The sequence below is a fragment of the Salmo salar genome, chromosome 16 (genome assembly GCF_965601325.2).
Source record: "Salmo salar chromosome 16, fSalSal1, whole genome shotgun sequence".
Taxonomy (NCBI): domain Eukaryota; kingdom Metazoa; phylum Chordata; class Actinopteri; order Salmoniformes; family Salmonidae; genus Salmo; species Salmo salar.
Window position 1 is genome coordinate 35,589,270 of NC_138306.1, and position 15,898 is coordinate 35,605,167.

The window sequence follows — 15,898 nt, forward strand, 5'->3', positions numbered from 1 at the left end:
GTAGAGGTGATAGCTGGCTCACACCTGGAGGAGTAGGGTATCATCTCATGATCAGGGCTTTGTCCTGCTACTTAAACATACATATCCTGGTGTAGTACATGTATCTCATCTGGCTTGGATATCCCATTCACATTAAGAATCTGCTTTGCAATTCAGCGGCTCTCGGGCGAGCTGCAGGTCAGCATTCACAGAGGAGAGGCTGGCAGGTATTTTCAGGTGAGATCCAAGCACAGGCACAGGTAGTTATTCCCAGGTGGGTCCCAGACAGGTATTCTCATGGGTAATGCATCCCTCCAGCAGACTGAATGGACTGTATTCTCATGGGTAATGCATCCCTCCAGCAGACTGAATGGACTGTATTCTCATGGGTAATGCATCCCTCCAGCAGACTGAATGGACTGTATTCTCATGGGTAATGCATCCCTCCAGCAGACTGAATGGACTGTATTCTCATGGGTAATGCATCCCTCCAGCAGACTGAATGGACTGTATTCTCATGGGTAATGCATCCCTCCAGCAGACTGAATGGACTGTATTCTCATGGGTAATGCATCCCTCCAGCAGACTGAATGGACTGTATTCTCAGGTGTAATGGCAGGCTGGTGCAGACTGAATGAGCATTTTGGCTGTGGGACAGGCACTTTTACAGTGACTACAGAAGAAGGGAAGGAGGGAGGAAGGGAGGGGTGAGAAACCAAAGAGGAAAGGAGGGGGAGTGGATGACCGTGTGAAGGGAGAGAGCGATGGGGCAAGTCTCCTGCTGGCTGGGTTTAAACTTGACTCTTTATCAATCTATCTGTAACTTCCACAGCCTTGCTTTAATGAGTCATAGTTTTCCATCAGATCCAAGCCTGTGAATCAAAGCTCTGGAGCCAGGGCACAGTATCTGCAAATTACAATGATAAACTCAGTGGGCCAGAGATCTTTCTGCTTTCCATGCAAATGAGAATCAGCTGCTTACAGTATGTTTATATAAACATTGTCACCAGGACTAAGAATATGATATTATGTCATCTTCAGTATAACAATTCACATCTATTCCCCACTTGAGGGCTCTCTTTCAATCTCACAATATATACTACATGACCAAAAGTATGTGGACACCTGCTAGTCGAACATCTCATTCCAAAATGATTGGCATTAATAAGGAGTTGGTCCCCTCTTTGCTGACATAACAGCCTCCACTCTTCTGGGAAGGCCTTCCACTAGATGTTGGAACATTGCTGCGGGGACTTGCTTCCATTCAGCTACAAGAGCATTAGTGAAGTCGGGCACTGATGTTGGGCGAATAGGCCTGGCTTGTAGCTGGCGTTCCAATTCATCCCAAAGGTGTTCGATGGGGTTGAGGTCAGGGCTCTGTGTAGACCAGTCAAGTTCTTTCACACACATCTCGACAAATCTTCTGTGTGGACCTTCGATATGGGCTTTGTGCACGGTGGCATTGTCATGCTGAAACAGGAAAGGGCCTTCCCCAAACTGTTGCCACAAAGTTGGAAGCACAGAATCGTCTAGAATGTCATTGTATGCTGTAGCGTTAAGATTTCTCTTCACGGGCCTCCCGAGTGGCGTAGCGGTATAAGGCACTGCATTTCGGTGCTAGCTGCGTCACAACAAATCCTGGTTCAATCCCAGGCTGTGTCGCAGCCGGCCGCGACTGGGAGACCCATTTGGCGGCGCACAATTGGCCCAGCGGTGTCCGGGTTAGGGGAGGGTTTGGCTGGCCGGGTTGTCATTTTCCCATCGTGCTCTAGCGACACCTGCGGGCCGGGCGCATGCACGCTGACACGGTCGCCAGTTGTATGTTGTATCCTCTGACACATTGGTGCGGCTGGCTTCCAGGTTAAGCGAGCATTGTGTCAAGAAGCAGTGCGGCTTGGCAGGGTCGTGTTTCGGAGGACACACGGGTCTCGACCTTCACCTCTCCCGAGTCCATACGGGAGTTGCAGCGATAGGACAAGACTGTAACTACCAATTGGATATCACGAAATTAGGGAGAAAAAAGGGGTAAAATAAAAAAACGTATCTTCACTGGAACAAAGAGGCCTAGCCCGTACCATGAAAAACAGCCCCTGACAATTATTTCTCCTCCACCAAACTTTACAGTGGGCACTATGCTTGAGGCAGGTAGCGTTTTCCTGACATCCGCCAAACCCAGATTTGTCCGTTGGACTGCCAGACAATGAAGTGTGATTCATCACTCCAGAGAAAGGCGGCGAGCTTTACACCACTCCAGCCGAAGCTTGGCATTGCGCATTGTGATCTTAGGCTTGTGTGCGGCTACTCTGCCATGGAAACCCATTTCATGAAGCTCCCGACAAACAGTTCTTGTGCTGATGTTGATTCCAGAGGGAGTTTGGAAGTCAGTAGTGAGTGTTGCAATCGAGGACAGACGATTTTTATGGCATACGTGCTTCAGCACTTGGTGGTCCAGTTCCGTGAGCTTGTGTGGCCTACCACATCGCGGCTGAGCAGTTGTTGCTCCTAGACGTTTCCACTTCACAATAACAGCACTTACAGTTGACCGGGGCAGCTCAAGCAGGGCAGACATTTGACAAACTGACTTGTTGGAAAGGTTGCATCCTATGACCATGCCATGTTGAAAGTCACTGAGCTCTTCAGTAAGGCCATTCTACTGCCAATATTTCCTATGGAGATTGCATGGCTGTGTGCTCGATTTTATACACGTCAGCAGTGGGTGTGGCTGAAATAGACGAATCCACTTATTTGAACGGGTGTATACATACTTTTGTATATATAGTGTACTATATCTTACATTGGCTGAGGCAATTTCAAGGAATATACAGAAAATAAGGACTAAAATATTGCTAAAATACTCATCGAAAATGTCTCTCTTTTTTTAGAATGATTGAATCTATCTGTGATTGAAAGGCATCTTTCTCATTCCCCAATACAAAGAGGTGTGTGGTTGCAGAGCTAAAGCCCCTCTCTGGCAGACTGAGGTTGCTGGTAACTGTACACTATGGGGCTGACTGTTAGTCAAATAGAATGTATGAGCAGCTAGAGTAGCACCACTTCCCCTGAGGCCTGTTTTAGCCTGCTGACAAAACCCAACAGGGCCTTTTCAAAAGGCTACCATACCCCAATTTGGAGTCAACCAGTGATCCCATGTAACGTCAAACAGGCAACGTTTTCCTTGCACAGGTCACGTCTTCAAATGGAATTCTGAGGCGTTAGTTCCTGTCTGTCTGTCTTTCTAACATTGCACCAGCCTCAGGGAACCAACCACTGTGCTCTGCCACGAAATACAGAAGCCTATACCACACACTTAAAATACTAACCTGACACAAGCCGACACACAACCCACACGACTTGATTAGTGTGGTGTTAGTGTTAGTTAGCCAGCTACATAGTTGTCTGTGCTGTCTCTGTATCTAAGATAATTGTGTAGTTTGAGTTTGAGTATTATCGAGGTGTGCTAGCCAGCCGCGACGCGGCGCCAGACTTACTCAACACACCTAGTCATCATTAACCCACTGCCAGATAGCCATCCGTTACCGACTAGCAGCGCTGTAGTTACTAATACTTCACAACGGAACGATTTGACTAGTGCAGTGTTACCTAGCTAGCTACCTAGTTGTCTTTGTCATAGCTTGATAATTGTTAATTGATAATTGTTAGCTAGCCAGCCATCGAGGTTAGCTAGCCAGCTATTTCCGTCCCCCGCGACGCCATTTTTCCTAACCTAGACAACTATTACCGACGAGCAGCATTGTTGAAACTAAATACACTACAAGGAACGTCTTGATTAGTGTTATGTTAGCTAGCTAGCTACAAAGTTGCTTTGTATCATGACAAGGTGTAGTACTGAAACTACCGAGGTTACCTAGCCAGCTACACGTTCAAAGTCAACAACGCAGCCACTGCTAGCTAGCCTACTCCACCAGCCAGCAGTACTGTATAATTTTAGTCAATAACATTTTTGCAACGTAAGCTTAACTTCCTGAACATTCGAGACGTGTAGTCCACTTGTCACTCCAATCTCATTTGCATTAGCGTAGCCTCTTCTGTAGCTTGTCTACTATGTGTCTGCCTATCCCTGTTCTCTCTCCTCTGCACAGGCCATACAAACGCTCCACACCGCGTGGCCGCTACCGCTCTAACCTGGTGGTCCCAGCGCGCACGACCCACGTGGAGTTCCAGGTCTCCGGCAGCCTCTGGAACTGCCGGTCTGCGGCCAACAAGGCTGAGTTCATCTCAGCCTATGCTACCCTCCAGTCCCTAGACTTCCTGGCGCTGACGGAAACATGGATCACCACAGATAACACTGCTACTCCTACTGCTCTCTCCTCGTCTGACTACGTGTTCTCGCATACCCCTAGAGCATCGAGCCAGCGGGGTGGTGGCACTGGAATCCTCATCTCTCCCAAGTGGACATTCTCTCTTTCTCCCCTGACCCATCTGTCTATCTCCTCATTTGAATTCCATGCTGTCACAGTTACCAGCCCTTTCAAGCTTAACATCCTTATCATTTATCGCCCTCCAGGTTCCCTTGGAGAGTTCATCAATGAGCTTGACGCCTTGATAAGTTCCTTTCCTGAGGATGGCTCACCTCTCACAGTTCTGGGTGACTTTAACCTCCCCACGTCTACCTTCGACTCATTCCTCTCTGCCTCCTTCTTTCCACTCCTCTCCTCTTTCGACCTCACCCTCTCACCTTCCCCCCCTACTCACAAGGCAGGCAATACGCTTGACCTCATCTTTACTAGATGCTGTTCTTCCACTAATCTCATTGCAACTCCCCTCCAAGTCTCCGACCACTACCTTGTATCCTTTTCCCTCTCGCTCTCATCCAACACTTCTCACTCTCCCCCTACTCGGATGGTATTGCGCCGTCCCAACCTTCGCTCTCTCTCTCCCGCTACTCTCTCCTCTTCCATCCTATCATCTCTTCCCTCTGCTCAAACCTTCTCCAACCTATCTCCTGATTCTGCCTCCTCAACCCTCCTCTCCTCCCTCTCTGCATCCTTTGATTTCCTCTGTCCCCTATCCTCCAGGCCGGCTCGGTCCTCCCCTCCTGCTCCGTGGCTCGACGACTCACTGCGAGCTCACAGAACAGGGCTCCGGGCAGCCGAGCGGAAATGGAGGAAAACTCGCCTCCCTGCGGACCTGGCATCCTTTCACTCCCTCCTCTCTACATTTTCCTCTTCTGTCTCTGCTGCTAAAGCCACTTTCTACCACTCTAAACTCCAAGCATCTGCCTCTAACCCTAGGAAGCTCTTTGCTACCTTCTCCTCCCTCCTGAATCCTCCTCCCCCTCCCCCCCCCCCCTCCTCCCTCTCTGCGGATGACTTCGTCAACCATTTTGAAAAGAAGGTTGACGACATCCGATCCTCGTTTGCTAAGTCAAACGACACTGCTGGTCCTGCTCACACTGCCCTACCCTGTGCTTTGACCTCTTTCTCCCCTCTCTCTCCAGATGAAATCTTGCGTCTTGTGACGGCCGGCCGCCCAACAACCTGCCCACTTGACCCTATCCCCTCCTCTCTTCTCCAGACCATTTCCGGAGACCTTCTCCCCTACCTCACCTCGCTCATCAACGCATCCTTGACCGCTGGCTACGTCCCTTCCGTCTTCAAGAGAGCGAGAGTTGCACCCCTTCTGAAAAAAACCTACACTCGATCCCTCCGATGTCAACAACTACAGGCCAGTATCCCTTCTTTCCTTTCTCTCCAAAACTCTTGAACGCGCCGTGCTTGGCCAGCTCTCTTGCTATCTCTCTCAGAATGACCTTCTTGATCCTAATCAGTCAGGTTTCAAGACTGGGCATTCAACTGAGACTGCTCTTCTCTGTGTCACGGAGGCTCTCCGCACTGCTAAAGCTAACTCTCTCTCCTCTGCTCTCATCCTTCTAGACCTATCTGCTGCCTTTGATACCGTGAACCATCAGATCCTCCTCTCCACCCTCTCCGAGCTGGGCATCTCCGGCACCGCGCACGCTTGGATTGCGTCCTACCTGACAGGTCGCTCCTACCAGGTGGCGTGGCGAGAATCTGTCTCCGCACCACGTGCTCTCACCACTGGTGTCCCCCAGGGCTCTGTTCTTGGCCCACTCCTATTCTCGCTATACACCAAGTCACTTGGCTCTGTCATATCCTCACATGGTCTCTCATATCATTGCTATGCAGATGACACACAATTAATCTTCTCCTTTCCCCCTTCTGACAACCAGGTGGCGAATCGCATCTCTGCATGTCTGGCAGACATATCAGTGTGGATGACGGATCACCACCTCAAGCTGAACCTCGGCAAGACGGAGCTGCTCTTCCTCCCGGGGAAGGACTGCCCGTTCCATGATCTCGCCATCACGGTTGACAACTCCCTTGTGTCCTCCTCCCAGAGTGCTAAGAGCCTTGGCGTGACCCTGGACAACACCCTGTCGTTCTCCACCAACATCAAGGCGGTGACCCGATCCTGTAGGTTCATGCTCTACAACATTCGCAGAGTACGACCCTGCCTCACACAGGAAGCGGCGCAGGTCCTAATCCAGGCACTTGTCATCTCCCGTCTGGATTACTGCAACTCGCTGTTGGCTGGGCTCCCTGCCTGTGCCATTAAACCCCTACAACTCATCCAGAACGCCGCAGCCCGTCTGGTGTTCAACCTTCCCAAGTTCTCTCACGTCACCCCGCTCCTCCGCTCTCTCCACTGGCTTCCAGTCAAAGCTCGCATCCGCTACAAGACCATGGTGCTTGCCTACGGAGCTGTGAGGGGAACGGCACCTCCGTACCTTCAGGCTCTGATCAGGCCCTACACCCAAACAAGGGCACTCCGTTCATCCACCTCTGGCCTGCTCGCCTCCCTACCTCTGAGGAAGCACAGTTCCCGCTCAGCCCAGTCAAAACTGTTCGCTGCTCTGGCACCCCAATGGTGGAACAAGCTCCCTCACGACGCCAGGACAGCGGAGTCAATCACCACCTTCCGGAGACACCTGAAACCCCACCTCTTCAAGGAATACCTGGGATAGGATAAAGTAATCCTTCTAACCCCCCCCTTAAAAGATTTAGATGCACTATTGTAAAGTGGTTGTTCCACTGGATATTATAGGTGAATGCACCAATTTGTAAGTCGCTCTGGATAAGAGCGTCTGCTAAATGACTAAAATGTAAAAAAAAAATGTAAAAAAATGTAACATTAAAACACACACACACACAAATTCACATAGACACATTCATCTACCCATGAACATAATGTGACTTACTCTCACCCCACTACATACTTCCTCTATTTCTGCTACTCAAATACAATAAACATGAATATATTTTGAGAATGTTTGTTTTAAGCCAAATGTTACCACCAAAATCCTGTTTTGGCCATTGGCACAGAGACCAGTCTCAGGTACTAGAGCAAACGAATTTGCTTCACATAACACTCCACACATTTGCTTCACACAAGACATCCTTTACAATGGTTTTATGTTCTCTTGCACACATACACATATAAAACACAGTATATATTGTCCCGTACCTTCCTGACCCAGAGTACAACTCGGGCTCCGTCTCCCCTCTGGAGTTACCCCTGCAGCTCCGACAGTGTGTCCGTCAGTCCACCCAGCTCCCGGTCTGCCCCACTCCACTCCACCACACTCTGCAGCACAGCACACTCCTTGTTCTGCTTCCCACGCACACTACATCTTTATTCCAACTCGCTTAATTTAGGAGTCCCTCATCAAAAACTACAGCTACCGCCTCCTCCTTCTCCTCTGTCTCCCCTGTCCCACCTCCTCTCCCTCTCCTCTATCTACCTGGACTGTCCTGGGGCATGAAGGCCCTCAGATCCCAGTGTCTCAGCCAGCAGTTGAGGTTGTTAGGCTGGGAGAAATGTACAGGAGGATAGCAGATCATCTGATCCCATCCCTGGTCCTGTCAGAATCTTGCCCATCTGGTCTGGAGTCCATGCCTGCTCACAGGTCTCTCCCATGGGCAAGCAGCCAGGCCACGATGTGGTAGAGGTTGGATGTCTAAGAATGGATCTCTGTAGCCTCCTGGCTGGTGCCCGTCCTTCAGTCCCCCTCTCTGTCTCAGTCTATCTCTCCTACTGCAGTGGCAGCTCCTCTCTGCATCCCTCTGCAGCACAGCCCAAATCTCTGCTCCCCTTTCCTCTGTCACACTGTCCTGGCTCGGTGCATAGCTGCCCAGACTGACGTTGCTTTTCCTCTTCAAGACCCCTCTACCCTCTCACTAGCTCACCCTCCTCTCCTGTCCTCTCCCCCTCCCTGTCCCAGCTCACTGCAGTGCAGCCAGCTTCCAACAAGACTAAGGACTGTTCAGACAGACCCCCTCTCCTCTCCTCCACACTGCCTGGCTCAAAGCATCCTTTATGGGCTTATTTACTTACCCACCCCTCCTCTCCCGGTGCTGCCGACAGCCTGCAGGTCCAACACAGGCTGGCAGAGTGAGGGAAAGAAAGAAACTGCAGCAAGCTCTGACACACAATCAGTACATGCTGTAATCAAATAAACTACTCAAGTCATACCCTGAACAACAAGTTACCAATTACCATATAACACACACACACACATAATTTATATATATATATATATATATAAACATAAACAGTACTAGTCAAAGGTTTGGACACACCTACTCATTCAAGGGTATTTTTTTATTTTTAATATTTTCTACATTGTAGAATAATAGTGAAGACATCAAAACTATGAAATAACCCTGTAATAGACACATCTCAACATCAGCTGTTCAGAAGAGACTGTGTGAATCAGGTCTTCATGGTCAAATTGCTGCAAAGAAACCACCACTAAAGGACACCAATAAGAAGAAGAGACTTGATTGGGCCAAGACGCAGAGTAGGTGAACGGATGATCTCCGCTATGTGTGGTTCCCATAGTGAAGCATGGAGGAGGTGTGATGATGTGGCGGTGCTTTGCTGGTGACACTGTCAGTGATTCATTTAGAATTCAAGGCACACTTAACCAGCATGGCTATCACAACATTCTACAGCGATACACCATCCCATCTGGTTTGCGCTTAGTGGGACTATCATTTGTTTTTCAACAGGACAATGACCCAACACACCTCCAGGCTGTGTAAGGGCTATTTGACCAAGAAGGAGAATGATGGAGTGCTGCATCAGATGACTTGGCCTCCACAATCACCCGACCTCAACCCAATTGAGATGGTTTGGGATGAGTTGGACTGCAGAGTGAAGGAAAAGCAGCCAACAAGTGCTCAGCATATGTGGGAACTCCATCAAGACTGTTGGAAAAGCATTCCAAGTGAAGCCGGTTGAGAGAATGTCAAGCGTGTGCAAAGCTGTCATCAAGGCAAAGGGTGGCTACTTTTGATGTCTGCACTATTATTCTACAATGTAGAAAATAGCATTCGTAACATATTCAGACCCCTTCACTTTTTCCACATTTTGTTACATTACAGCCTTATTTATTCTAAAATGGATTAAATTGTTTTTTCCCCTCATCAATCTACACACAATACTACATCATGACAAAGCAAAAGCAGGTTTTCAGAAATGTTAGCTAATATCACATTTACATAAGTATTCAGACCCTTTACTCTTGATGGTTCCAAATTGATTCCAAGAATGATGGAGGCCACTGTGTTCTTGGGGACCTTCAATGCTGCAGACATTTTTTGGTACCTTTCCCCAAATATTTGCCTCAACATAATCCTGTCCCAGAGCTCTATGGACAATTCCTTTGACCTCATGGCTTGGTTTTTGCTCTGACATGCACTGTCAACTGTGGGACCTTATATAGACAGATGTGTACCTTTCCAAAGCATATCCAATGAATTGAATTTATCACAAGTGCGTCTCAAGTCTCAAGGATGATACATGGAAACAGGATGCACCTGAGCTCAATTTTGAGTCTCATAGCAAAGTGTCTGAATACTTATGAAAGTATACATTTGCAAAGATGTCTTTTCTAAAAACCTGTTTTCGCTTTGTCACTATTGGGTATTGTGTGTAGATTGATGAGGGAAAAAATGGATTTAATCAATTTTAGAATAAGGCTGTAACATAATAAAATGTGGAAAAAGGGAAGGGGTCTGAATACTTTCCGAATGCACTGTATATATACAGACATATATACACACACAAGCGTACACATTAATAGCCATTTCATGGATAGCAATGGCACAGGGGGTGTGGGAGGAGAGGATACCTTGCTGGCTGTGTGTTTCAGTTAGTGTTGGTAACTGTCACGTGGTAAGCCAAGATGAAACAAAGCATTGCATCACAGTATCTGAGCATCTCTCACTGTAAGAATGTCCTTGGGAGTCAAGCTGAGGAGACACAGTTCCTGACAGGCTGGCACACACCATTTCTGCAATTTCGGTGTCCGGGTTCACTAATGTAACTCACCTGAACCTCACGTTTCTTATAAAGGTACTGTATCATCTGTTATGCAAATTCATTATAGTATTAATTCTCTATGCTCTCTCCTTAGAGAATTTTGAATTTGTATTTATTAAGGATCCCCATTAGCTGCTACTAAGGCAGCTTCCTGCGGTCCAGCAACATTAAGGCAGTTGTATACAGTTGAAGTCAGAGGTTTACATACACTTAGGTTGGAGTCATTAAAACTGGTTTTTCAACCACTCCACAAATTTCTTGTTAACAAACTATAGTGTTGGCAAGTCGGTTAGGACATCTACTTTGTTCATGACACAAGCGATTTTTCCAACAATTGTTTACAGATTATTTCACTTATCACAATTCCAATGGGTCAGAAGCTTACATACACTAAGTTGACTGTGCCTTTAAACAGCTTGGGAAATTCAAGAAAATTATGTCAATGGCTTTAGAAGCTTCTGATAGGCTAATTGACATCATTTGACTCAATTGGAGGTATACCTGTGGATGTATTTCATGGCCTACCTTCAAACTCAGTGACTATTTGCTTGACATCATGGGAAGATCAAAAGAAATCAGCCAAGACCTCAGAAAAAAAGTCTGGTTCATCCTTGGGAGCAATTTCCAAATGCCTGAAGGTACCACGTTCATCTGTACAAACAATAGTACGCAAGTATAAACACCATGGGACCACGCAGCCGTCATACCGCTCAAGAAGGAGACGCGTTCTGTCTCCTAGAGATTAATGTACTTTGGTGCAAAAAGTGCAAATCAATCCCAGAACAACAGCAAAGGACCTTGTGAAGATGCTGGAGGAAACAGTTACAAATGTATCTATATCCACAGTAAAACGAGTCCTATATTGACATAACGTGAAAGGCCGCTCAGCAAGGAAGAAGCCACTGCTCGAAAACCGCCATAAAAAAGCCAGACTATGGTTTGCAACTGCACATGGTGACAAAGACCATACTTTTTGGAGAAATGTCCTCTGGTCTGATGAAACACAAAGTACAACTGTTTGGCCATAATGACCATCGTTATGTTTGGAGGAAAAAGGGGGAGGCTTGCAAGCCGAAGAACACCATCCCAACCGTGAAGCACGGGGTGGCAGCATCATGTTGTAGGGGTGCTTTGCTGCAGGAGGGACTGGTGCACTTCACAAAATAGATGGCATCATGAGGTAGGAAAATTATGTGGATATATTGAAGCAACATCTCAAGACATCAATCAGGAAGTTAAAGCTTGGTCACAAATGGGTCTTCCAAATGGACAATGACCCCAAGCATACTTCCAAAGTTGTGGAAAAATGGCTTAAGGACAACAAAGTCAAGGTATTGGAGTGGCCATCACAAAGCCATGACCTCAATCCTATAGAATATTTGTGGGCAGAACTGAGAAAGTGTGTGCGAGCAAGGAGGCCTTCAAACCTGACTCAGTTACACCAGCTCTGTCAGGAGGAATGAGCCAAAATTCACCCAACTTATTGTGGGAAGCTTGTGGAAGGCTACCAAAACGTTTGACCCAAGTTAAACATTTTAAAGGCAATGCTACCAAATACTAATTGAGTGTATGTAAACTTCTGACCCATTGGGAATGTGATGAAAGAAATAAAAGCTGTAATAAATAATTCTCTCTACTATTATTCTGACATTTCACATTCTTAAAAAAAAGTGGTGAATCTAACTGACCTAAAACAGGGAATTTTTACGAGGATTAAATGTCAGGAATTGTGAAAAACTGAGGTTAAATGTATTTGGCTAAGGTGTATGTAAACTTCCAGCTGTACCATTTCAAGTATTCCATGACAATACATTTCATTTAACTTTACCCAAAACATTTAGTTTGTTCCCTCAGGCTACTACTCCAGTATCACATATTTACAATACAACACGTGTACGTGTGTGTAGAGTAGAGGTTGACCGATTAATTGGAAACGGCCGATTAATTAGGGCCGATTTCACGTTTTCATAACAATCGGCACAGCGGTTGCATAAAGGAGTAGTCTATCTATAATTCTTTAAATAATTGTTTTGTATTTTGTCAATGTTTATGATGAGGATTTTTTTTATTGATTTGCACATTCACCGGACGTTTTGGTGAGAATACATTTTCTGAATATCACGCGCCAATGTAAAATGCTGTTTTTGGATATAAATATGAACTTTATCGAACAAAACATACATGTATTGTGTAACATAATGTCCTAGGAGTGTCATCTGATGAAGATCGTCAAAGGTTAGTGCTTCATTTCGCTGTGTTTTGGGTTTTATTGACATGGCTGTGTGATTATTTTTGTCTATGTACTCTCCTAACATAATGTAATGTTTTGCTTTCGCTGAAAAGCCTTTTTGAAATCGGACAATGTGGTTACATCAAGGAGAAGTGTATCTTTAAAATGTTGTAAAATAGTCATATGTTTGAGAAAGTTGAATTATGACATTTTGAATTTGTTTTTGAATTTGCCACCCTGATATTTCACTGGCTGTGTCCCGCAGGTGGGACGCTGGCGTCCCACTTAGCCCTGAGAAGTTAACTGCCTTGTTCAGGGGCAGAATGATCGATTTTTACCTTGTCAGCTTGGGGATTCAATCTTGCAACCTTACGGTTAACTAGTCCAACGCTCTAACGACCTGCTTTACATTGCACTCCACGAGGAGCCTGCCTGTTACGCAAATGCAGTAAGAATCCAAGGTAAGTTGCTAGCTAGCATTAAACATATCTTATAAAAAACAATCAATCAATCAATCATAATCACTAGTTAACTACACATGGTTGATGATATTACTAGTTTATCTAGCCTGTCCTGCGTTGCATATAATCGATGCGGTGCGCATTCGTGAAAAAGGACTGTCGTTGCTCCAATGTGTACCTAACCATAAACATCAATGCCTTTCTTAAAATCAATACACAAGTATATATTTTTAAACCTGCATATTTAGCTAAAACAAATCCAGGTTAGCAGGCAATATTAACCAGGTGAAATTGTGTCACTTCTCTTGCGTTCATTGCACGCAGAGTCAGGGTATATGCAACAGTTTGGGCCGCCTGGCTCGTTGCGAACTAATTTGCCAGAATTGTACGTAATTATGACATAACATTGAAGGTTGTGCAATGTAACAGGAATATTTAGACTTAGAGATGCCACCAGTTAGATAAAATACGTAACGGTTCCGTATTTCACTGAGAAAAAAAAAAGTTTTGTTTTCGAGATGATAGTTTCCGGATTCGACCATATTAATGACCTAAGGCTCATATTTCTGTGTGTTTATTATATTATAATTAAGTCTATGATTTGATAGAGCAGTCTGACTGAGCGGTGGTAGGCGCTAGCCAGCTCGTAAGCATTCATTCAAACAGCGCTTTTGTGCGTTTTGCCAGCAGCTCTTCGCAATACTTCAAGCATTGCGCTGTTTATGACTTCAAGCCTATCAACTCCCAAGATTAGGCTGGTGTAACCGATGTGAAATGGCTAGCTAGTTAGCGGGGTGCGCGTTAATAGCGTTTTAAACGCCAGTCGCTCTGAGACTTGGAGTAGTTGTTCCCCTTGCTCTACATGGGTAACGCTGCATCGAGGGTGGCTGTTGTTGATGTGTTCCTGGTTTGAGCCCAGGTAGGAGCGAGGAGAGGGACGGAAGCTATACTGTTACACTGGCAATACTAAAGTGCCTATAAGAACATCCAATAACCAAAGATATATGAAATACAAATCGTATAGAGAGAAATAGTCCTATAATAACTACAACCTAAAACTTCTTACCTGGGAATATTGAAGACTCATGTTAAAAGGTACCACCAGCTTTCATATGTTCTCATGTTCTGAGCAAGGCACTTAAACGTTAGCTTTCTTACATGGCACATATTTCACTTTCTTCTCCAACACTTTGTTTTTGCATTATTTAAAACAAATTGAACATGTTCCATTATTTATTTGAGGCTAAATTGATTTTATTGATGTATTATATTAAGTTAAAATAAGTATTCATTCAGTATTGTTGTAATTGTCATTATTACAAATAATTGTAAAAAAAAAGAAAAGAAAAAAAAGAAATACATATATATAAATTTGGCGAATAATCGGAATTGGCTTTTTTGGGTCCTCCAATAATCTGTATCGGTATCGGCATTGAAAAATCATAATCGGTCAACCTCTAGTGTAGAGTTGATGTCTTATGTGCATGTGTGTCTGTGCCTGTGTGTTTGTTTCTTCACAATCCCCGCTGTTCCATAAGGTATTTCTTTATGGTTTCTAAATCTGTCACGGCTGTTCAAAGGATCGGACCAAAATGCAGGCTCCGGGCTGAGGAGCGTCGCCGGAGGCTCCGGACTAGGGAGCGTCGCCGGAGGCTCCGGACTGGGAGGCGTCGCCGGAGGCTCCGGGCTGAGATCCGTCTCAGTAGGTTCCGGACTGTAGGCCGTCTCAGTAGGTTCCGGACTGTAGGCCGTCTCAGTAGGTTCCGGACTGTAGGCCGTCTCAGTAGGTTTCTGGACTGTAGGCCGTCTCAGTAGGTTCCGGACTGTAGGCCGTCTCAGTAGGTTCCGGACTGTAGGCCGTCTCAGTAGGTTCCGGACTGTAGGCCGTCTCAGTAGGTTCCGGACTGAAAAATGTCCCCCGGAAGCTCTGGACTGGGAACTGCCACCGGAAGCTCTGGACGGGGAACTGTTGCCGGAAGCTCTGGACGGGGAACTGTCGCCGGAAGCTCTGGACGGGGAACTGTCGCCGGAAGCTCTGGACGGGGAACTGTCGCCGGAAGCTCTGGATGGGGAACTGTCGCCGGAAGCTCTGGATGGGGAACTGTCGCCGGAAGCTCTGGACTGGGAATGTGCACTGGAATCCTGATGCGTGGTACTGGCATGGGTGGCGCCAGACTGGTAACCCCCACCTCAGGACGAGTGCAGGGAGCAGGAACAGGACACTCCGGTCTGTGCATGCACACTGGAGGTCTGATGCGTGGGACTGGCCTAGGTGGCGCCAGACTGGTAACACGCACCTCAGGGCGAGCGCAGGGAGCAGGAACAGGACACTCCGGACTGGGCATGCACACTGGAGGTCTGATGCATGGAACTGGCCTAGGTGGCGCCAGACTGGTAACACGCACCTCAGGGCAAGTGCGGGAAGGAGGCACAGGACGTACCGGACTATGGAGGCGAACTGGAGACCAGGCATGCTGAGCAGGCCTACTCCTTCCTGGCTGAATGACCATCTTCGCCCTACACCGGTGAGGAGCTTGCACCGACCGCACTGGGCTGTGAGTGCGTATGGGCGATATAGTGCGCATCACACCATAACCCATTGCTCGTTCATCCACTCGCTCCTCAGCACACCCGCTCCGCAGTGCTCTCAATGCCAGTACCTCTCTCCGGAATCTTGTGTCGAGCTCCGCGCTTGACTCCTTGACTGTCTCCGGTTCACTCCACGGCTCTCGCCGATAAGCACGGGAAGTTAGATCAGGTCTCCCGCCTGACATCGCCAAACTCCCCGTATGCCCCCCCCAAATATTGTTCGGGGGCTGCCTCTCAGCCTTGCCTCTCGGTGCATATAGCGCCTCGGAGT